Below are 23,812 nucleotides of genomic sequence, written 5' to 3'. Positions count from 1 at the left end.
GATAGCTATTTAATATGCTTTGCTGCCACTTTGATAACAATTTATTATCAATTTGCTGGAATCGTATCAGTAACCAATTTAATACATTTTGATTCACTATGATTTTGGTGTAATGTCTACTTAACACGCTTTATGCGATTTTAATTAATTACCTGCTGGTCAAATAAATATTATTGGGTCTATAGGTTTATGAAAATGTCAATAAAAAGAGAATAAATATTATTGGGACTATAGGTTTATGAAAATGTCATTGTTGGAAGCGTATCAGTAGTCAATTTAATACATTTTGATTCGCTATGATTTTGGTGTAATGTCTACTTAACACGCTTTATGCGATTTTAATTAATTATCTGGTGGTCAAATAAGTTGTAATAATACACTTTGATACACTATGATTTCGGTGCGATAGCTATTTAATATGCTTTGCTGCCACTTTGATAACAATTTATTATCAATTTGCTGGAATCGTATCAGTAACCAATTTAATACATTTTGATTCACTATGATTTTGGTGTAATGTCTACTTAACACGCTTTATGCGATTTTAATTAATTATCTGCTGGTCAGAACACATATTTGGTAAACACCTCTTAACACACACTCTGACAGTGTTGAAAATTATTCTATCACCACTTTCTGAACACTTGTAAAATCAGTGATACTATGTCTTGTTAAACTCAGAAACTCTGGCTTGAATGTATGTCATGCAGACACACACACACCTGTTTTGTGTTTATTTAAGGAATGGAGGAGACTCATACACTTTCTGACTGCAGCCCTGCAGCCTGTACACAGGCTCATTCAGAATAGACAGGGAGATGGGATAATCTAGCAAATATAGTATCAGACTCAATAATCCCAAACCAGTAAACGAAAGATCTAATATAAAAACACTTACTGTGATAATAATCACAGTATTAACAATATTAAAACACTGTGATAATAATATTAATCTATATCAAAAACAGCCAGACAATGAGGACAATGATCATTATTATTATTAAAGTAACACCAGGAAAAATAAAATACTGTAACATATGTAAAACATTATATTCAATAATATTCATATTTTTATTATTATTATCATTATTATTATTAAAGTAACACCAGGAAAAATAAAATACTGTAACATATGTAAAACATTATATTCAATAATATTCATATTTTTATTATTATTATCATTATTATTATTAAAGTAACACCAGGAAAAATAAAATACTGTAACATATGTAAAACATTATATTCAATAATATTCATATTTTTAAAGGAAAACTGTCCTTGGGTGAGAATAGTGTACATTCAGAAGCAGCAAAGAGAAATGAGTACGGTGGTAACGCTCAGCGAGCTGCGCTAGAAAAATCAGGAGAAACACATCTGTTATACAAAATGTTTAAGGTCCTTTTAATTAATTATCTGCTGGTCAAATAAATATTATTGGGACTATAAATAAAGGGGCCTATGTAATAATAGTTGTAATAATACACTTTGATACACTATGATTTTGACGTGATATCTATTTAATACGCTTTATGCGATTTTAATTAATTATCTGCTGGCCAAATAAACATTATTGGGACTATAGGCTTATGAAAATGTCAATAAAAAGAGAATAAATATTATTGGTACACTTTTGATATTATTATCAACTTGTTGGAAGCGTATCAGTAATCAATTTTAATACATTTTGATTCGCTATGATTTTGGTGTAATGTCTATTTAACACGCTTTATGCGATTTTAATTAATTATCTGCTGGTCAAATAAATATTATTGGGACTATAGGCTTATGAAAATGTCAGAAGCACATCTTATAGTGGATAAATGACTTGTAACAACATATTATTTTGTAAGAAGTTTCACATATTTGGTAAACACCTCTTAACACACACAACCTGACATCTAGTTAGTGATCAGTACAGATACATTTTAACAGCTGATAGCTAGTGGAATGTTTGTATCTGCATCACAGAAACTCTTAGCAGCTGTTAGCAATTATAGTACTAGAATCCTTCAAGCTCACAGCAGAATAATGCTACAGAAACACAGCCTCATTCTCCCAGTGGGTTATCAAATAAGGCTACTCTTAATATAGCATATAAACAACTAATATAAAACATTTACCGGGATAATATTCACTGTATTAACAAATTAGACTATATCAAAAAGGGAGGGGGAGCAGGCACACAGCTGCTGTCAGCAGGCAGGGAGGGGTAGGGTTACACACTTTGATACACTTTGATAGGGGCGTGTCCACCTGTCAAATTGAGTTTGACGAGAGGTCCCTATGCTACACTACTTGCGTCTCCTGTCCTTCCTCTGTGCATGAAATTCCGGATGAGTTTCTGTATAAATAATGAATGAATTTAGGGATGCTACATCAAGCCTATTTGAAAATAGTACTACAGGCCATCGTTTTGTTTGCCTTTTACACGAATATTCTCCCACCATCTCATCCATTTTATCTACACCTCCTTTTGTTGTATTGTAATGCAGGATGATTTCTGGTTTAAATTTTTTGTCATTGCTGTCAACACTGCAATCGTGATGCATGGTACTGAGTAAAATTACAGATTTCTCCTTCTTCGCCTTGTAAGATACCAAAGTCGCTTTGTTATTGAATCCAAAGACACTCTCATAAAGTGCTCGCTGACGATTGTGTTTCAGTGCTTCTAGAATTTCTCGTCTGTTTTGCTTTATAGTACCAACAAGTGTAATAGCTTTTGCAAGCAGAAAATTGCCTAGTTCAACATTGGTGAAATAATTGTCCATGGTAATGTTTCTACCTGAATTGAATATTGGAACAGCAAGAGTTTTTACTATTTCAGACCCCAGATCCTTCTGTACTGGTGCACCAACCTCTTTGCCACAGTAGATTACGCCATTTATGCCATAATAATTTGCAGAATCACACATCCAGAAGATTTTTATTCCGTACTTGGCTGGCTTGCTGGGCATGTATTGTATGAACTTGCAGCGTCCTCTGAACGGTACAATTTGCTCATCTACAGTAACATTAGTACTAGGATTGTAAAGTTTTGTGCAATTTTTGATAAATATGTTCCATATATAACTGATAGGGGCTAATTTGTCTGTTTCAAACCTCGCTGCACGAGTTCGCTTATCATCAAAGCAAATGATTCTTCTAATTTCCTCATATCTGCCCACTGACATTGTCGCCTTATAGTGTGGATCAGAAAGTGGGTCCAGAAATAATTCTCGTATTGGGACATCTTACGATTTTTGACTCCCTGCCAGCAGTAAAAGTCCAATATATGCATAAAGTTTCTCTTTTGAGATATTTTTCCAGGACTTATTTTTTGCAGAAGCGATACGTCTTCCTTCTAGGTTTGAACATAATAGGACCTCTTCTGCAATATTGTCAGAAAAATAAGTACAGAATACATCTTTAGGGGTAAAGTAACTGGGAATTCCCACAGCTCCTTGAGCCTGTCTCACAATATTGTGTGTTGGAGTACGTCCGACTAATGTAGGATTACTGTCCCAAAAAACATTCAATTTGGATGTTCTGCTTATCACTTCTTGAGGATCCACTAGATTCACTTCTTCATCATCAGAAGAATCACTGGATGAGGATGTTTGATTAGCTGGTGGCAGATATTCTTCATCAGACAAAGATAGTTCACTTTCATCATCGCTTTGAAACATAATCGCTTCAATCTCTTTGTCAGTCAGACACTTGGAGGAAGAGTGTGCCATTGCTGACTAGATGTTAGCAAACTAAAAGAAAAAACAATGAACAGAATCAGGGTTGTCCACTCTTTGCTTGTGTGTGACACACTGTAAGTGTAATGTCCCCCCTTCGTCCTCTCACCCTCAGCAGCTCTTACCTTTTATACTTTTAGGTGGTGTACAATTCTCTGGATTTTTGTGGCTCACAAGCTCTAGCCTTTGCAAGCTTCTTAGAAACAGAAACTGAAAATGAATCAGATTTCCTCTCAACAGCTTATCTTATCACAGGTCCTTCAGCAATTAGCTCACAGTGTATACTGTCCTCAGTACTCTATACACAGCTCATTGCTGTGTTCCGAAGGACCTGAGGTGATGTCATGGCCTTATCACTCCCTCCAAAAATCACATGACATCCTCACATGTTATTATCCACACCCTGGCCCCTCCACCAGCATTACTGAGTACAAATAAAGTAACTTGAGACACAAACACTACTGAGAACATGATAAAAATAGCAAGGGTCTAAAAGGCCCCCAATTCATACAGATGTAGTTTTAATAATAATAATAATAATAATAATAATAATCTTTATTTATATAGCGCCAACATATTCCGCAGCGCTTTACAGTTTAACAGTTTAAAACACAACAGTCATAGGTAACAATGTTAACAATACAGTAATAAAGCAAAAATAAGACAAAATAAGACGACCCTGCTCGTGAGAGCTTACAATCTACAAGTTTTCACCAAACAAGCATTGTTACACCATAATGCCTATGAAAAAAATTATATGAAAAACCGGATATTATCAACAACGACATACTTGAGGAATACCTGGAGTTTCAAAATTCTAACTAAAGTAATTTTGCAGATAATAGCAAAAATGTAAGCATAGGGGCCTAAAAGGCCCCCAATATGCGCTCTAGGGTTTAAGACGCTTTGTTTTGAACTTTCCTGTGGTCACTGTCTATCTATCGCACTGCACCAACCGCGCTGCACTACATATGGTGGAGAATGCGTGCAGTGTGAACTGAGGCATACCCAAAACCGCTGCATGTCGGTTATTAGGATAGCAACGCTGCAGCCCAAGCCTGCCGACAAGATGGAGGAGCTTTTGAGGCAGTTGGTCCTCACTCAGCAATGGCAGCAGGAGTATAATTCAGCAACAGCAGCAGACAAATAATCTGTTGATTCAGCAGATTGCGACTTTCCGAGAGGCGGCCCCACCACCGACCCCAATCCATTTGGAGGCCCGGTACAAAGTCCGGTCAGCGCTGAGGAACATGGGTCCTGAGGACGATATGGAGGCCTTCCTCACCATGTTCAAGTGCACTGCAGAGCGGGAGAGCTTGCCATTTTCCCAGTGGGCTGAAGTGGTGGCCCCCTTCCTGATGGGAGATGCCTAGAAAGCCTACTTGGACCTCAGTTGGGACGATGCCCTGTACTATGGGAAACCGAAAGGTGAGATCCTTGCCCGACTGGGGATTAACACATCTGTATGTGCACAACAGGTGTTCCAATGGTCCTTTGTGGAGACTTGACCCGCTAGGTCTCAGGCATATCACTTGTTGCTGCTGGTAAAAAAATGTCTTCAGCCTGAGACCTTAACCCCTTTCCAGATAGTACAGAGGGTGGTGGTCGACCGTCTGGTGAGGGTTCTACCAGCAGCCATACAGCGTTGGGTGGGGCAAGGGGACCCAGGCTCTCTGGACCAGGTGATTGGACTGATTGAGCGGTACAGTGCCTTGCGAAAGTATTCGGCCCCCTGGAACTTTTCAACCTTTTCCCACATATCATGCTTCAAACATAAAGATACCAAATGTAATTTTTTGGTGAAGAATCAACAACAAGTGGAACACAATTGTGAAGTTGAACGAAATTTATTGATTATTTTAAATTTTTGTGAAAATTAAAAAACTGAAAAGTGGAGCGTGCAATATTATTCGGCCCCTTTACTTTCAGTGCAGCAAACTCACTCCAGAAGTTCATTGTGGATCTTTGAATGATCCAATGTTGTCTTAAATGCCTAATGATGATAAATATGATCCACCTGTGTGTAATCAAGTCTCCGTATAAATGTACCTGCTCTGTGATAGTATCAGGGCTCTGTTTGAAGCACAGAGAGCATCATGAAGACCAAGGAACACAACAGGCAGGTCCATGATACTGTTGTGGAGACGTTTAAAGTCGGATTTGGATACAAAATGATTTCCAAAACTTTAAATATCCCAAGGAGCACTGTGCAAGCGATCATATTGAAATGGAAGGAGTATCATACCACTGCAAATCTACCAAGACCCGGCCATCCCTCTAAACTTTCATCTCAAACAAGGAGAAGACTGATCTGAGATGCAGCCAAGAGTCCCATGATCACTCTGGATGAACTGCAGAGATCTACAGCGGAGGTGGGACAGTCTGTCCATAGGACAACAATCAGTCGTACACTGTACAAATCTGGCCTTCATGGAAGAGTAGCAAGAAGAAAGCCATTTCTCAAAGATATCCATAAAAAGTGTTGTTTAAAGTTTGCAACAAGCCACCTGGGAGACACACCAAACATGTGGAAGAAGGTGCTCTGGTCAGATGAAACCAAAATCGAACTTTTTGGCAACAATGCCAAACGATATGTTTGGCGTAAAGGCAACACAGCTCATCACCCTGAACACACCATCCCCACTGTCAAACATGGTGGTGGCAGCATCATGGTTTGGGCCTGCTTTTCTTCAGCAGGGACAGGGAACATGGGTAAAATTGATGGGAAGATGGATGGAGCCAAATACAGAACCATTCTTGAAGAAAACTTGTTGGAGTCTGCAAAAGACCTGAGACTGGGACGGAGATTTGTCTTCCAACAAGACAATGATCCCAAACATAAAGCAAAATCTACAATGGAATGGTTCACAAATATATGTATCCAGGTGTTAGAATGGCTAAGTCAAAGTCCAGACCTCAATCCAATCGAGAATCTGTGGAAAGTGCTGAAAACTGCTGTTCACAAACGATCTCCATCAAACCTCACTGAGCTCGAGCTGTTTGCCAAAGAAGAATGGACAAGAATTTCAGTCTCTCGATGTACAAAACTGATAGAGACATACCCCAAGCGACTTGCAGCTGTAATCGCAGGAAAAGGCGGCGCAACAAAGTATTAAGTTAAAGGGGCCGAATAATATTGCACGCCCCATTTTTCAGTTTTTGAATCTCCACAAAAATTTAAAATAACCAATAAATTTCGTTCAACTTCACAATTGTGTTCCACTTGTTGTTGATTCTTCACCAAAAATTTACATTTGGTATCTTTATGTTTGAAGCATGGTATGTGGGAAAAGGTTGAAAAGTTCCAGGGGGCAGAATACTTTCGCAAGGCACTGTATATGGCCACTCAGGACTTTATACGGGACACTGCTCTACTTCGGCTGTCACATCGGGCACCGCCAGCCCAGGAGCCTGAGAAAAGTCCATGACCCTCTGCTTGGGCCAATCAGGACCGAGCCCGTATTGAGGGGGTACCCCGAGTGACAAAAGACCCATCTCCCCTAAACTGATCCCGGGGTCCTGCGTGCCGCAGCTATTAAATGTTGATTGGTGTGGGAGTGGTTAAGACCCTTCCATATGGGACTGTGTTGGGAAGAGACTTGCCCCTGTTCTGGTCCCTGTGGGAGACCAGTGTTAACCCTCCCAAGGTAAATGTTATTGCGGGCACGGAACCAAAAGATCCCGAGTCAGGGATACCTGCCGTAGGGGTCGCCAACCTAGGGACAGAGTGTAACCCCAATTGTTTCCCCAAGAGGTATTGGCAGGAAGGTCGAGGAGACCCCACCGATCCTCGAGCTGGAAGTGTCACTTTGTATGTTCGGGACCGCTCAACTTCAGGATCCCCCTTTGGCCCGGGCCCAAGAAAGGGTGATAGAAATAAATGGGGTGGCTCAGCAACCGGGTGCAGAGGCGGTTTTCCCAGCATGGTAATCCACCAGGATTTGCTATGCAAGGTGGATAAAATCTGAGATGAAGTGGTGGAACAGCTGGTAGTGCCCCAGACATACTGTCGAGCAGTGTTAGATATGGCACATGTCCACATGCTGGGGGGGGCACTTAGGGGTAAAGAAAACCCAAGAAGGTAATCCGCAGTGGTTCTTTTGGCCGAGATATATGCTGGGGTGCAGAGGTACTGTGAATCATGTCCCGAGTGTCAACTGACCACACCCACTACACATTTGTGGAGTCCATTGGAACCTCTACCTGTTATAGATGTACCTTTTGAGCACATAGCAATGGATCTGATAGAGCCTATAGTCAAGTCCGTCTGTGGCCACCAGCATATCCTAGTCATGGTGGATTATGCCACTCGTTACCCTGTGCCTCATTACACTTCGAAACACTTCGGCAAACCGTATCGCCCGCAAGCGGTTTTCGATGTTCTGCCACCTTGGGCTACCAAAGGAGATCCTTACAGGCCAGGGGACGCCAAGGTGACAAGGGAGCTATGTAAGCTTCTCTGGATTAAACAGCTGCGTACATTGGTGTACAACCCAAAGACTGACAGGTTGGTGGAAAGATTTAATAAAACCCTTAAGTCGATGCTGAAAAAGGTAGTTTCCAAGGATGGGAGAGATAGGTACATGTTATTGCCCTATCTGATGTTAGCTTTCTATGAGGTACCACAGGCTTCCACGGGCCTCTCCCCTTTTGATCTATTGTACGGCAGGCATCCGAGGGGGTTGCTAGATGTAGCCAAGGAGACATGGGGACAAGAGCCAACACCACATAGGAGAGTAATCGAGCACGTGGCAAGTATGCAGGACCGGATTGCAGCAGTCATGCCCATAGTAAAAGAGCATCTAATGGATGCCCAGGCAGCGCAGAAACACACATATAATAAAAAGAACCACGGTCAGACCCTTTAAAGAAGGGGATCAGGTGTTAGTGCTAGTGCCCACCGTGGAGAGTAAATTTGTGGCCAAGTGGCAAGGTCTATATGAGGTTCGGGAAAAAGTGGGAGACGTGAACTACGGAGTTTACCAGCCCGGGAAAAGAATACCTGAACAGTTATATAATTGCAATCTGTTAAAAGCGTGGAAGGACCTGGAGTGTATGCTTACAGATGCGACTCCTGAGTCCTGACATATCATCTGGGGACCCTCCAATATCTGTTGTGAACTGTGTTTCTGGGCTCCCTCTGGTGGTCACTAACGGTATTGTGTTAGGTATGTCTTGTTGCAGGCCTGAGCTCCAGCTGTGTCGTTAAGCAGCGGGTGTTTCCTATTTGAGTCTCCTCTGGACTCAGTCTCTTGCCTGGCATCGTTGTATCCAGACCTATTTGGTCTCCTCCGGATTCCTTTCAGTTTGCCTCATGCAAGAAAAGCTAAGTCTGTTTTGTACAATTTGGATCGTTTGCATTATTCAGTGTTTTTGTCCAGCTTGCTTTACATTTGATTTTTGACTCGCTGGAAGCTCTAGGGGGCTGATATTCTCCCTCCACACCGTCAGTCGATGTGGGGGTTCTTGAATGTTCAGCGTGGATGTTTTGTAGGGTTTTCTGCTAACCGCATAGTCCACTATCTATTTTCTGCTATCTAGACTATTGGGCCTCACTTTGCTGAATCTAGTTCATTTCTATGTTTGTGTTTTCCTCTTGCCTCACCGTTATTATTTGTTGGGGGCTTTCTATATCTTCGGGGTTCAATTTCTCTGGAGGCAAGCGAGGTCTTATTTTTTCCCTCTAGGGGTAGTCAGTTCTCCGGCTGGCTCGAGACGTCTAGAACCAACGCAGGCATGTTCACCGGCTACTTTTAGTTGTTTGTGTCAGGATCAGGTATGCGGTTAGCCCAGTTTCCACCTCCCTAGAGCAGTATTTATATTTTTGCTATCTTGCCGGAATATCTGAGATCCTCTGCCATTGGGATCATAACAAATATCGTCCGGAACGGAGGCTGAGAGAAAGGTAAACATAGGAGACACTGGCTCGAAGCAGCAGCGTCGAGAGGTACAGAAATTAGTACAATAGAATATGGACGTATTCTCGGATTTACCCGGTCGTACCTCTGTCATCCAGCATCACATTGTCACCGAGTCTCACGTAAGGGTACGAATGAAACCATACCGTGTGCCTGAGGCCCGGAGACAAGCCATCATGAGTGAGGTAAAATAAATGCTCTGGCTAGGAGTAATTGAGGAGTCCCGGAGTGAATGGGCTAGCCCCATTGTGCTAATTCCAAAGGCGGACGGATCATTACGGTTCTGTAATGATTTCCGTAAGTTGAACGAGGTGTCGAAATTCGATCTTTATCCAATGCCCCGGGTGGACGAACTGATGTAACGACTGGGTCAGGCCCAGTAGTTTACCACGCTCGATCTGACCAAGGGTTATTGGCAGGTATCTCTTATGGAGTCGACAATAGAAAAGACCGCCTTCATAACACCGGAGGGTCCGCACTATGTCATATTGCCCTTTGGACTACATGGTTCCCCTGTCACGTTCCAGAGGTTCATGGATATAGTGCTGGAACCCCATTGGAAGTATGCGTCAGGGTACTTGGATGACATCATCTTTAGTACTGACTGACATACCCACTTGTCCCAGGTACAAGCGGTAGTAGATTTGCTCAGAGCCGCGTGCTTTACAGCGAATCCCAAGAAATGCTTTAGGAAGCCTGGTTCTTAAGGTATGTGATTGGCCGTGGGGTTATCAAACCCCAAATAACTAAAATTGAAGTAATACAAAATTGGCCCCGACCTGTTACCACCAAATAGGTGAGAGCGTTTCTTGGTATCATAGGGTATTACCGAAGGTTTATACCTAATTTCTCTGGGAGAACAATACCCCTAACCGATCTAAAGGGAAAGAAATCGTAATCCCGCTGCACTACAATGGATAGATAGGTAGTGAGTGATGGTCACATGACAACAAGGTTTTCTTCCAGCTTCTCTTAGGTTTTCACTGAACATTGAGAGAATTAGGAAGAGCAGCTCATCGTCGGCACATGAAGAAGTGTGTAAATCGCATATGTGCTTTTGTCAGGAAGGGGGGATGGGTGGAGCAAAAGTCAATTCTTGCACCAGGTGCTAGAAAACCTAGAAACACCTCTGTCCGTAGCTGTCCATTATTTAGACTGATCCATAGACTTGTATGGATAATTTTTATCACTACCCAGCAGGACGGTGGCTCAGTGGTTAGCACGGCAGCCTTGCAGCGCTGGAGTCCTGGGTTCAAATCCCACCAAGGACAACATCTGCACAGAGTTTGAATGTTCTCCTCGGGTCTGTGTGATTTCCTCCGGGTTCTCCGGTTTCCTCCCACACTCCAAAGACACAATGATAGGGAATTTAGATTGTGAGCCCCATCGGGTCAATAATGTCTGTAAAGCGCTGCAGAATAAGATAGTGCTATATAAGCAAAGCATAATAACTAAATAAGATCAACCGAACCATGAATATGTGGTCCACAAAAAAAATGGACAAGTGAACAGCACCATAGATTGTAATGGGTACATAAAAATAAGGTTAGAACATTTGCGTGAAAAATGGATGTCTAAAGCTCAGGACATAGAAGGTTCTCTTCAGAAAGAGCCAAGTGTGGCTGTTCTGTGCGGTTTCTAGAACTTTCATAGAAATGATTTTGAGTTACAGAAACTGCACCACACAATAAGCTACACTGTTTCATTCAAGCACCACATATAAGACTTGAAAAATGCCAGAAAAACACATCTACAAAATAAAAAAAAATGCTTGTCTAAATTGCAATGAAAAAAATGCTTGTATAAGTTGCAATAAAAAAAAGAAACAGAAAAGTTTGAAATTTTAGTTTTTTTCTTTTCAAGCATTAAAAAAGGTGCGTGTTTGTACACAGCCTAGAGAGTGTATGTATTCAGTCTAAGGCCTGAGCCACGCTAAAGAGGAATGTGCTATGTGAGAAAACATTGCATAGCACTCGGACCAGTGTTAATCTATGGGGCAGCTCCCATCACCGTCTCGCCAATACAAATCTATGGGTGCGAGAAAAAAACGGACACCACACGGACCATCAGTGTGACTTGCAAGAAATACGCACACATTTTTCTCATTTCAGCCCATTGAGCCATTAAACGGAATCTGTCACCCCAAAAATCGTATATGAGCTAAGGCGACCAGCATCAGGGGCTTATCTACAGAATTCTGTAAAGCTGTAGATAAGCCGCCGATGTATCCTGAAAGATGAGAAAATATGTTAGATTATACTCACCCAGGGGCGGTCCGGGTCCAATGGGCGTCGCGGTCCGGGGCCTCCCATCTTCATACGATGTCATCCTCTTCTTGTCGAGGCTCCGGTGCAGGCGTACTTTGTACTGTTGAGGGCAGAGCAAAGTACTGCAGTGCGCAGGTGCTGGGCAAGGGCAGATAAAGTACGCTGGAGCCGCAGCAGGAAGACAAGAAGAGGACATCCTCGTATGAAGATGGGAGGCCCCGGACCCGACTGCGACACACATCGGACCTGAAACAAACAGGGAACGCCCCTGGGTGAGTATAATATAACCTGTTTTTCTCATCTTTCAGGTTACATCAGGGGCTTATCTACAGCATTACAGAATGCTGTAGATAAGCCCCTGATGCCGGTGGCCTTATCTCATACGATTTTTGGGGTGATAGAGGCCCTTTAAATTCAATAAGGAAAAGCAGTGAGAAATGTAAAGCCATATGCGTGTCAAACGGATGTCATACGAATACATAGATGCGAGGAAATTCCATTATTGCATTGCAAACGGATTACACACGGATGACCATATGGAGAACATTGGTGCGACTCTCAGCCGATAGAATTGGACCGATTTTTCATACGGCAAGTGTGACTCCAGCCTAATAAAGATTCCTACAGAGATTACATTAAGGCTATGTGCACACGTTGCGGATTTGCCTGTGGAATTTTCTGTGCGGATTCTGCATCTCTTGGCAGAAAACGCAGGTCAAAATCTGTGCGTTTTTTATGTGGATTTTACTGCGGATTCTGTGCGAATTTTACACGTTTTTACCCCTGCGGATTTCTATTATGGAATGGGTGCAGAAACGCTGCAGATCCACACAAAGAAGTGACATGCTCCTTCTTTTAATCCGCTGCGTTTTCAGCACGGAATTTTCCGCACCATTAGCACAGCATTTTTTTTCCATTGATTTACATTGTACTGTAAATCACTTGCGGATCTGCAGCATTTCTGGGTGGAAAAAAATGCTGCGTATCCGTAGGAAATCTGCAACGTGTGCACATGGCCTAAAAACCATAATTGTTCATATGTATGGTCAAATGAACATGAGAGACTTTTCCGAGGTCTGGCAAACCACGGGTTACTGTGTTCTACTCTCCTGGCATTTTTGAGTGCTTTAGTTAGATAATCTCTGCAGTCTAGCACATTGCTATTCAAGCTGAGGCTTTAAAGGGACAGCCCTGGGATACTCCTCCTTCCTCTCTTCTCACTGTCACAGACGTCACCGCTTAGGGGTGTGTAGGAGAATTTAGATGCAAAATAACAAGGAACGTTTGGATCTAGGAGAACGGTGCCCTTTAAGTGTCTCTAGAAGGTGAGAACCAGGGCTTGTATACACACAGGGCTCCTAGCTGTTTTTGGGAGGAGACCTGAATGACAGCTGAGCCTGTCATCTATGTGTGGGAGAAGACAAGGTAAGGAAGACCCTTTAAATCCACCATATCTCCTTATCTTCCAAATCATTTCTGGTATGCACTGGGAGTCACGACATGTACCAATGGACAGATCATTGATTCCTGGTACGTTCTCAACCAATGTGCAGCGTGTATACAGGGTTATTCTATTTATTACCCCTGGTTTCCTCCAATGTGCAGCTTGTATACAGGGTTATTCTATTTATTACCCCTGGTTTCCTCCAATGTGCAGTGTGTATACAGGATTATTCTATTTATTACCCCAGGTTTCCTCCAATGTGCAGCGTGTATACAGGATTATTCTATTTATTACCCCAGGTTTCCTCCAATGTGCAGCGTGTATACAGGATTATTCTATTTATTACCCCAGGTTTCCTCCAATGTGCAGCGTGTATACAGGGTTATTGTATTTATTATCCCAGGTTTCCACCTATGTGCAGCGTGTATACAGGGTTATTCTATTTATTACCCCAGGTTTCCACCTATGTGCAGCGTGTATACAGGGTTATTCTATTTATTACCTCAGGTTTCCTCCTATGTGAGGCGCATAAACAGGATTAATCTATTTATTCTCCCAGTTTTCCTCCAATGTGCAGCGTGTATACAGGGTTATTCTATTTATTACCCCAGGTTTCCTCCTATGTGCAGCGTGTATACAGGGTTATTCTATTTATTACCCCAGGTTTCCTCCTATGTGCAGCGTGTATACAGGGTTATTCTATTTATTGCCCCAGGTTTCCTCCAATGTGCAGCGTGTATACAGGGTTATTCTATTTATTACCCCAGGTTTCCTCCTACGTGAGGCGTGTATACAGAGTTATTTTATTTATTACCCCAGGTTTCCTCCAATGTGCAGCGTGTATACAGGGTTATTCTATTTATTCCCCCAGTTTTCCTCCTATGTGAGGCGTGTATACAGGGTTATTCTAGTTATTCCCCCAGTTTTCATCCTACAGTTGTGGCCAAAAGTATTGACACCCCTGCAATTCTGTCAGATAATACTCAGTTTCTTTGTGAAATTGAGTGCAAACACAAATTCTTTGTTATTATTATCTTCATTTAATTTGTCTTAAATGAAAAAACACAAAAAGAATTGTCCTAAAGCCAAATTGGATATAATTCCACACCAAACATAAAAAGGGGGTGGACAAAAGTATTGGCACTGTTCGAAAAATCATGTGATGCTTCTCTAATTTGTGTAATTAACAGCACCTGTAACTTACCTGTGGCACCTATCAGGTGTTGGCAATAAATAAATCACACTTGCAGCCAGTTGACATGGATTAAAGTTGACTCAACCTCTGTCCTGTGTCCTTGTGTGTACCACATTGAGCATGGAGAAAAGAAAAGACCAAAGAACTGTCTGAGGACTTGAGAAACCAAATTGTGAGGCAGCATGAGCAATCTCAAGGCTACAAGTCCATCTCCAAAGACCTGAATGTTCCTGTGTTTACCGTGCGCAGTGTCATCAAGAAGTTTAAAGCCCATGGCACTGTGGCTAACCTCCCTAGATGTGGACGGAAAAGAAAAATTGACAAGAGATTTCAACGCAAGATTGTGCGGATGTTGGATAAAGAACCTCGACTAACATCCAAACAAGTTCAAGCTGCCCTGCAGTCCGAGGGTACAACAGTGTCAACCCGTACTATCCGTCGGCGTCTGAATGAAAAGGGACTGTATGGTAGGAGACCCAGGAAGACCCCACTTCTTACCCTGAGACATAAAAAAGCCAGGCTGGAGTTTTCCAAAACTTACCTGAAAAAGCCTAAAACGTTTTGGAAGAATGTTCTCTGGTCAGATGAGACAAAAGTAGAGCTTTTTGGGCAAAGGCATCAGCATAGAGTTTACAGGAGAAAAAAACAGCCATTCAAAGAAAAGAACACGGTCCCTACAGTTAAACATGGTGGAGGTTCCCTGATGTTTTGGGGTTGCTTTGCTGCCTCTGGCACTGGACTGCTTGACCGTGTGCATGGCATTATGAAGTTTGAAGACTACCAACAAATTTTGCAGCATAATGTAGGGCCCAGTGTGAGAAAGCTGGGTCTCCCTCAGAGGTCATGGGTCTTCCAGCAGGACAATGACCCAAAACACACTTCAAAAAGCACTAGAAAATGGTTTGAGAGAAAGCACTGGAGACTTCTAATGTGGCCAGCAATGAGTCCAGACCTGAATCCCATAGAACACCTGTGGAGAGATCTAAAAATGGCAGTTTGAAGAAGGCACCCTTCAAATATCAGGGACCTGGAGCAGTTTGCCAAAGAAGAATGGTCTAAAATTCCAGCAGAGCATTGTAAGAAACTCATTGATGGTTACCGGAAGCGGTTGGTCGCAGTTATTTTGGCTAAAGGTTGTGCAACCAAGTATTAGGCTGAGGGTGCCAATACTTTTGTCTGGCCCATTTTTGGAGTTTTGTGTGAAATGATCAATGTTTTGCTTTTTGCTTCACTCTCTTTTGTGTTTTTTCATTTAAGACAAATTAAATGAAGATAATAATACCAAAGAATTTGTGTTTGCAATCATTTTCTGGAAGAAACTGAGTATTATCTGACAGAATTGCAGGGGTGTCAATACTTTTGGCCACAACTGTGTGTGAAGTGTGTATACAGGGATATTATATTTATTCCCCCAGTTTTCCTCCTATGTGCAGAGTGTATACAGGGATATTATATTTATTCTCCCAGTTTTCCTGCTATGTTATTTACACTTCCAATACATAGTGCAAATGTATCTAAATATTTGCTGATTATGTTATTTTCTTTTCCAGCTACTGAATCATGTGAACAAATGTTACAATTGTGTCATTTCTTAGAACATTTATATTTTTGCAAAGATTTGAGCATATTTTTTCTGAAGATGAAATAATTGTTTGTATCAGAACCCTATCTGTATTTTTACCATTGCCTGCAAAGATGAAAAACAAAAAGGAGCTCACGTGACCGGAATGCATAAACTACCATTGGTAGAAAATCTAGAAATCAGAATCTAATATTTAGGTCTTCACATTCCCAGATTGTGCTGTGTATTGCTGGCTATAAAATAGTGAAGATCTCTAATGAGTGTCCATTAGGGGCAATAATATGCTGTCAGACAACCCAAACCCTAAAATGAAAGGGCTTTAGGTTCTCTATCTGTCCATCATGAGGACCATAACAGCGAGTGCTGACTACATGGAGGCAGTGACAGGTTTGTGCAGAACCATGATGCTTGTGGCCAGAGATGGGCGGATTTCTTCCTGTGTCCCAATCCCGTAGATCAGTGTGACTGCAGTGTTGCTGCCTTGTGAGGCTCAGGTGGATATGATGTCCATTTACTGCCTTGTATATAAAGGGTGTCCTCCATAGATGGATGCAGCATGCACCTGCTGCTACTATGAGACACAAAGAAGGTTCTGCGTAAAACATAATATGGTGAGAACTTGTCTCTCCACAACACCCCCGGGACGGTCCTGATAGAGCGGGCAGCCTTTCCAGAATGGCTCCTAACAACCCTTATTAAACAGCTGGCGGTTTCCCTCGTGCCGAGCACAGATAATGTCTGGGTCCTGGAGATTGGGGAGGTGTAAACAGCTTTCCCAGGGAACAAATGACTCAGTTTCTAAAATGAGCAGGCACAGACCTCAGAAATAATACAGGGTTTACGCGGATATGCTAAAAGCTTGGCCTGCTATTATATTTTGGGGCGTAATACACAAATACGCCGGTATCTGATATGGATGGCTCTTGGCAAACATTGTCAAATACGCTGCATAGTTGTATTGCTATTACGGCCTCACACGCTGATTAATGAAGAGGAGATATTTCAGGTTATTGTTTTGCCAATCACAAATTTGCATAAGATTATTACCTCTTGTGGTAATGCATAAAGCAGCGTACAAGACATTTGCTGCAGATTTTCCACACATAAAATCTCCAGTGGAATACATTGCCAAATAATTAAATGAGATTATTAAATTGGTGGTCTGCGCAGGTAATATTGATGAACTGCAGGTCTGCACCTATTCTTTTAACCCCTCCACACCATGGGCACTTTTTGTTTTTTCTTCCAAAAGCAATAACTTTTTTAGTTTTCCGTCATTGTAGCCGTATGAGGGCTTGTTTTTTTTTTATGGGGCGGTTTGTACTTTTAAATGACACCATTCATTCTACCACGTAGTGTAAAATAGCAAGAAAAGTGTAATTGCACAATTGTTTTTTTATTTATTTTCCATGTTCACTGTATGGTAAAACTGACCTGGCAATACGAGTCCACAGATCATTGCGAGTACGCTGATACAAAACCACATATCCAAGCCCTTTCCACTTCCTCGTCTTCAACTCAAAAATATTTCACGGATCCGTACGTTCCTAAACCAAGAATCTGCAAAAACCCTAGTCCATGCCCTCATCATCTCTCGCCTTGACTACTGTAACCTCCTGCTCTGTGGCCTCCCCTCTAACACTCTCGCACCCCTCCAATCTATTCTTAACTCTGCTGCCCAACTAATCCACCTGTCCCCCCGCTATTCCCCGGCCTCTCCCCTCTGTGAATCCCTTCACTGGCTCCCCATTACCCAGTGACTCCAGTTCAAAACCCTAACCATGACATACAAAGCCACCCACAACCTGTCTCCTCCATACATCTGTGACCTCGTCTCCCAGTACTTTCCTGCACGCAACCTCCGATCCTCACAAGATCTCCTTCTCTACTCCCCTCTTATCTCCTCTTCCCACAATCGCATACAAGATTTCTCTTGTGCATCACCCCTACTCTGGAACTCTCTACCCCAACATATCAGACTCTCGCCTACCATCAAAATCTTCAAAAAGAACCTGAAGACCTACCTCTTCCGACAAGCCTACAACCTGCAGTAACCACCGATCAACCAAACCGCTGCTTGACCAGCTCTATCCTCACCTACTGTATTCTCACCCATCCCTTGTAGATTGTGAGCCTTCGCGGGCAGGGTCCTCACTCCTCCTGTACCAGTTATGACTTGTATTGTTTAAGATTATTGTACCTGTTTTTATTATGTATACCCCTCCTCACATGTAAAGCGCCATGGAATAAATGCTGCTATAATAATAAATAATAATAATAATACCAAACATGTATTTTTTTTTACTTAACCCCTTCACGACATATGAGGTATATTTACGTCATAGGTCGTGTCCCTGACTTTGATGCGGGCTTCTGCACTGAGCCCGTATCTTTCCCTGAACATGATGACTGATTTAATCAGCTGGCATGTGCCTTTAACAGCCGTGGGAGGATCAGAGCCAATTAAATCCCTCTGTCACAAATCCTGTCCATCAGCGCCCCATCACGTGATCTGGGGCGCTGATAGGTTGTCATGACAGCTGGGGGTCTGCAGAAAACCCCTGTGACTGTCATTAGAAAACTCCTGTGAACGCCGGCTCGTGGCCGGTGTTCATGGGAGATCGTCCTTTCTGCTATACATAGCAGCTGAAGCCAAGATATGTGTAGCACAGGCGATCAGAATATCGCAGCTTCACGTCTCCTAAGGGGACTATTATATATAGTAAAAAGTGAGAAAAAAACTCTAGGAAAATGTCGACAAACAAACTTTTTTTTAATACAAATTTTGGATTTTTTTTCACTTCTTATATAAACAAATTATACATGTTTGCTATCTGCTTAGTCATACTGCCAGGTCAGTTTAACCATATAGTGAGCATGGTAAATAAAAACTTAAAAAACAATTGTGGGATTGCACTTTTTTTTGCAATTTCACCACACTTGAATGTTTTTCCATTTTCCAGTACAATATACAGTAAAAGCAATGGTGTTGTTCAAAAGTTCAACTCGTCCCCCAAAAAACAAGCCCTCACATGGCCATATTGATGGAAAAATAAAAAAGTTGTGGCTCTTGGCACGAGGGGAGGAAAAAATGAAAAATTGCTATGTTGTGAAGGGTTTAAAGGGGTATTCCCAACACCAAGATCCTATCCCCATATGAAGTAGATATTGTAATAATAATAATAATAATAATAATAACAAATACCTCCAATTAGAAATGTTAAAGGGAACCTGTCACCCCCAAAATCGAAGGTGAGCTAAGCCCACTGGCATTCTGTAATGCTGTAGATAAGCCCCCAATGTATCCTGAAAGATGAGAAAAAGAGGTTAGATTATACTCACCCAGGGGCGGTCCGGTCCAGTGCCTCCCATCTTCTTACGATGACGTCCTCTTCTTGTCTTCACGCTCCGGCGCAGGCGTACTTTGTCTGTCCTGTTGAGGGCAGAGCAAAGTACTGCAGTGCACAGGTGCTGGGCCTCTCTGACCTTCCCCAGCGCCTGCGGACTGGACCGCGACGCCCATCGGACCGCCCCTGGGTGAGTATAATCTAACCTCTTTTTCTCCTCTTTCAGGATACATCTGGGGCTTATCTACAGCATTCCAGAATGCTGTAGATAAGCCCCTGATGCCGGTGGGCTTAGCTCATCTTCAATTTTGGGGGTGACAGGTTCTCTTTAAGGGACATAGCCAATCAGATAAACGTTTCTAATGGGAGTTATTTTATAACATTATTATTATTATTATTATTATTATTACATCTACGACATGCTGGTATAGGATCTTAGAGATGGGAATACCTATTTTAAGTTGTGAAAAAAAAATCTGAAATTTATGAGGAAAACAATGTAGCTTTTATGGCCATTTTCTAAGACCTGTAACGTTTTACTCTTTCGGGATATGAGGCTGTGTGAGGGATTACTTTTTGCGCCCTGAGCTGACCAATTGGGGGTAGATACAATGTCTTGATTGCCTCTTATTGCACTTTATTGCAATGTTGCGGCAGCGAAAAAAGGTAATTCTGTCATTTTTTTTTTTTTCTTTATACCATTGGGCATGGAATAGAGCTGGAGTGACGGTGACTTCAGATCTTCAGCCTCATTTGCATATCAATTGAAATGCTGATTTCTCATTAACAGAGGAATGGACTGGTCATGTACAAGCATTGCTGGACTTCTCGTTGAAAGAGCTACATGCACATATAAATAGTTTGGGTTGTGAAAACCTTCTGACAAATTCTCTTTGACCAGGAGCTAATCTTCAAGGAAACTTTTATAAGAACTTTTAAAATCTGTTGTGTACTGAGAAAGCAGGGCCGCGGAGTTGGTTAGTCAAACCTCCGACTTCGACTCCGACTCCACTACTCTGACTCCACAGCCCAGTGAGAAAGTCTCAAATTTTGGCATAAATCTGCTGTGTGCCATGATTTGCAACCTCTAAAGACAGAGATTGAACCAAAAATAGTCATATACAGCTTGATCTTAAAGGCATTGAAAAGGGTTTATTCATCTGGAAGAAAATGTATTTGATTGTGATTGAAATGTTGTATAACGGCACTTTACTAATACTTTATTTTCCCAATAAGCCTGAATGACAAGATTTCAGGCCTCCTCTTGCCATCTTGGCAGTTCTCTTCTTCCTTTTTAGGCTCAACACAAATTGATCTTCCTGTGTCACAACCTGACCAGTCCCGTATGAAGGGGGCTGACTGATTCATTTCAGGTTCTTAGAATCTGCCAGTATAAGGAAACTTGATGGCTGAGACAGAGAAGCTCTCCTGTGCAGAACTGGACTCAGACGTGAAGCTGCCAGGACGGCAAGAGGGGCACTGATCCGGGGACATCGGGAAACATTGAATTAGTATTTAAAACACAACGAGACATGTTTTGTTCTGCTGTACAATGATTTTCAACATTTTCTTTAATCACATAGAGGAACCATAAAGTACAACGTGTGTTTGTTGTGTGTTATTGTCTTATAATTGTTTTGATATATGACATGACCTAGTTTTTGAAATTGCTTCTGAGCTGAAGCTTTGGACTCGTTGTTGGGGTGTAAATCTTTTTTTTGTTTGCTTATTTTGGGGTTTTTTTATTCTTTTTTTTACTATATCAAATGTGTTATACTTTTTTTACTACTTTTTTATGTGTTAGCTCGCCTCCCAAAACGTTAGAAAAGTCTTTTGGGGGGAAATTTTTTTTATTCATGTTTCTACTATATATTTGCATGGGTTTCCTCCGGGATCTCCAATTTTTTCCCTCACTCGAAAGGCATACTGATGGGGAATTTAGATTGTGAGCCCCAATAGGGACAGTGATGAAGATGTCTGTAAAGCGCTATGGAATATGATGGCGCCATATAAATGAGTTCAGTAATGAAATACTGTATAGTTACCCTGTAATCTTGGCTGTTATAGCATATCCAGCTATAGGCGTAAACAGCCAGCTGACATGACAGTTGCCACAATCAGGATTAGCTCTAGTTAGACCAAGAAGTTCTGTTATATGATAGTTATCTTGAAGTTCAAAGATCACTAAGACCAATAAGGTCAGTGAAAATGTGAATAATCTCTCCGGCAATTGATACTGCATACTAGAAGGAAGACTAGGTTAGCTCACAGCAGTAGTGTCAAATGTTGGCAAAAACTGTGCAGGTTACATTTGAAGAGGAACCTATAACTTGCTCAAAAAATAGTTACCGTAACTACTTTGTAAAAAAAACAAACAAACAATGCTTCATTGATTCTGCTACTGTTTTCCATTTTGTTCTGTCGCTCCATTGCAGAGATACTCACATCTGTTCTTCAGGAGCGCAGTATGTGACATCTCTGCTTACTGTACAGCTGGGCATTTCTTCATAGTCTTCCCTGCCGGTGTGCGCCTTCACCACTCTTTGCCAGACTCTGCCAATCACATCTCAGCAGCTTCTGAAACTGATAAACTGCTAGATCTGATGCTGAGCTGTGATTGGCAGCATATGGGAAGGTGAGAGTGTACACCCCAAGAGAAGATACTGAATAAAGCCTAGCCGGACTAAAAGGAGAGATTTCACATACCAAAAGCAACAAATGTGAATAATTCTCTGCAAAGGAGTGACACAGCACAAAACAGAAATCAGTGCTAGAATCAGGGGTGCTGATTGAACTTAATATTTTGAGCAAGGGATGGGTCATTTTTAAATAAACATGTCTTACTAGTTCACAGTCACATGGCCAAAAATTTCACCACTAACCCAGTAGCAATGTGTGGTACAACACGAGTAGTTTACTTGGCATACGCACTAAGAAATATGGGAACCTAGACTATGGGTATGTTTTCTGACTTAAAAAATCCACAACAAAAAGAAATGTTAAAATTTTTTGTTTGTCGATTTTGACACTTTTGTTTTTGGGGTGTTTCTTTTCCTTTTAATTCAGTGGCCAAATTTAGAGCCTTTACACTCAAAAAAGCCTGTTGATTTTTTTTCTCCATGATGAAAAACAGGTAAAAAAAAGCACGGTATGCGCTATAGCCATGCTTTTCCATTTAAATATATTGTAAGCTTCTTCAAAAAGTATTGGGCAGCACTGACAGACCACCCACACTGAGCAGAGGGACATAGTTATGGAGGAAATGGAGTCAGAAAAGATGTAAGAAATTCCCATTGAGGATCTGACGACATAGTGGGGTCACTTTAATAGGGTTCATAGACTGCTGGGAGTTATTTCCATAAAGAAGAAAACAAGTCAAAATGAAGCAGAAAAACACCTGATAATAAAAACAGCGTCATTATACACCCCAAAAAATTAATATGACATATGTGCATACAGTAAAAAAATTTCGGGGGGGGGAAAGAATTGGTTTTCTTTTCTGAAGAATAAGAATTTTTTTTAACTTTTCTTTTGTAAAGTTCCGAGTACTTTTTCAATTGCCGGTGTTTTTAAACTTTTTTTTTTTTTTTGCATGATTTTTGTAGCATCTTTTTTACTGGGATTTTCTGTTTATTTTTTATTTATTTTTTATTCCATTCAACAATGAAGAAACCACTAATGTTTTTTCAAGAAATAATGCTGTCAAAGCGCAAAAAAATCCTTTAGAGCCTTGCCACTGACTTCTATTATAAATGTAAGAGTATCCTCAGAGCAGGAAACGCCTGAAGAATGGTCAGGTCACTTCTTACCTGAAGGGGTTAAATGATGCTCAAAAGCCTGAATATACACTCACCGGCCACTTTATTAGGTACACCATGCTAGTAACGGGTTGGACCCCCTTTTGCCTTCAGAACTGCCTCAATTCTTCGTGGCATAGATTCAACAAGGTGCTGGAAGCATTCCTCAGAGATTTTGGTCCATATTGACATGATGGCATCACACAGTTGCCGCAGATTTGTCGGCTGCACATCCCAAAGATGCTCCATACAAGGCAGGATGGATCCATGCTTTCATGTTGTTTACGCCAAATTCTGACCCTACCATCCGAATGTCGCAGCAGAAATCGAGACTCATCAGACCAAGCAACGTTTTTCCAATCTTCTACTGTCCAATTTCGATGAGCTTGTACAAATTGTAGCCTCAGTTTCCTGTTCTTAGCTGAAAGGAGTGGTACCCGGTGTGGTCTTCTGCTGCTGTAGCCCATCTGCCTCAAAGTTCGACGCACTGTGCGTTCAGAGATGCTCTTAGGCCTACCTTGGTTGTAACGGGTGGCGATT

At 41.6% G+C, this 23,812-nt stretch overlaps 1 protein-coding gene across 3 annotated transcripts in view; it reads left to right on the top strand.

Moving 5' to 3' along the window:
- Positions 1–13,098: 13,098 nt before the first annotated feature.
- Positions 13,099–23,812, top strand: part of CSDC2 (cold shock domain containing C2) — a 43,460-nt gene continuing 32,746 nt past the window's right edge. The window contains exon 1 of one of the 3 annotated variants that reach the window (XM_077277967.1): positions 13,099–13,232. The gene's annotated coding sequence lies outside the window, so the exon portion shown is untranslated. Of the gene's footprint in view, positions 13,438–23,812 lie in introns of all 3 variants that reach the window. The other 2 variants (XM_077277966.1, XM_077277968.1) reach the window with 2 other exon arrangements.

The sequence above is a fragment of the Ranitomeya variabilis genome, chromosome 8 (genome assembly GCF_051348905.1).
Source record: "Ranitomeya variabilis isolate aRanVar5 chromosome 8, aRanVar5.hap1, whole genome shotgun sequence".
NCBI lineage: Eukaryota > Metazoa > Chordata > Amphibia > Anura > Dendrobatidae > Ranitomeya > Ranitomeya variabilis.
This window is presented reverse-complemented; position numbering and strand designations above follow the sequence as displayed.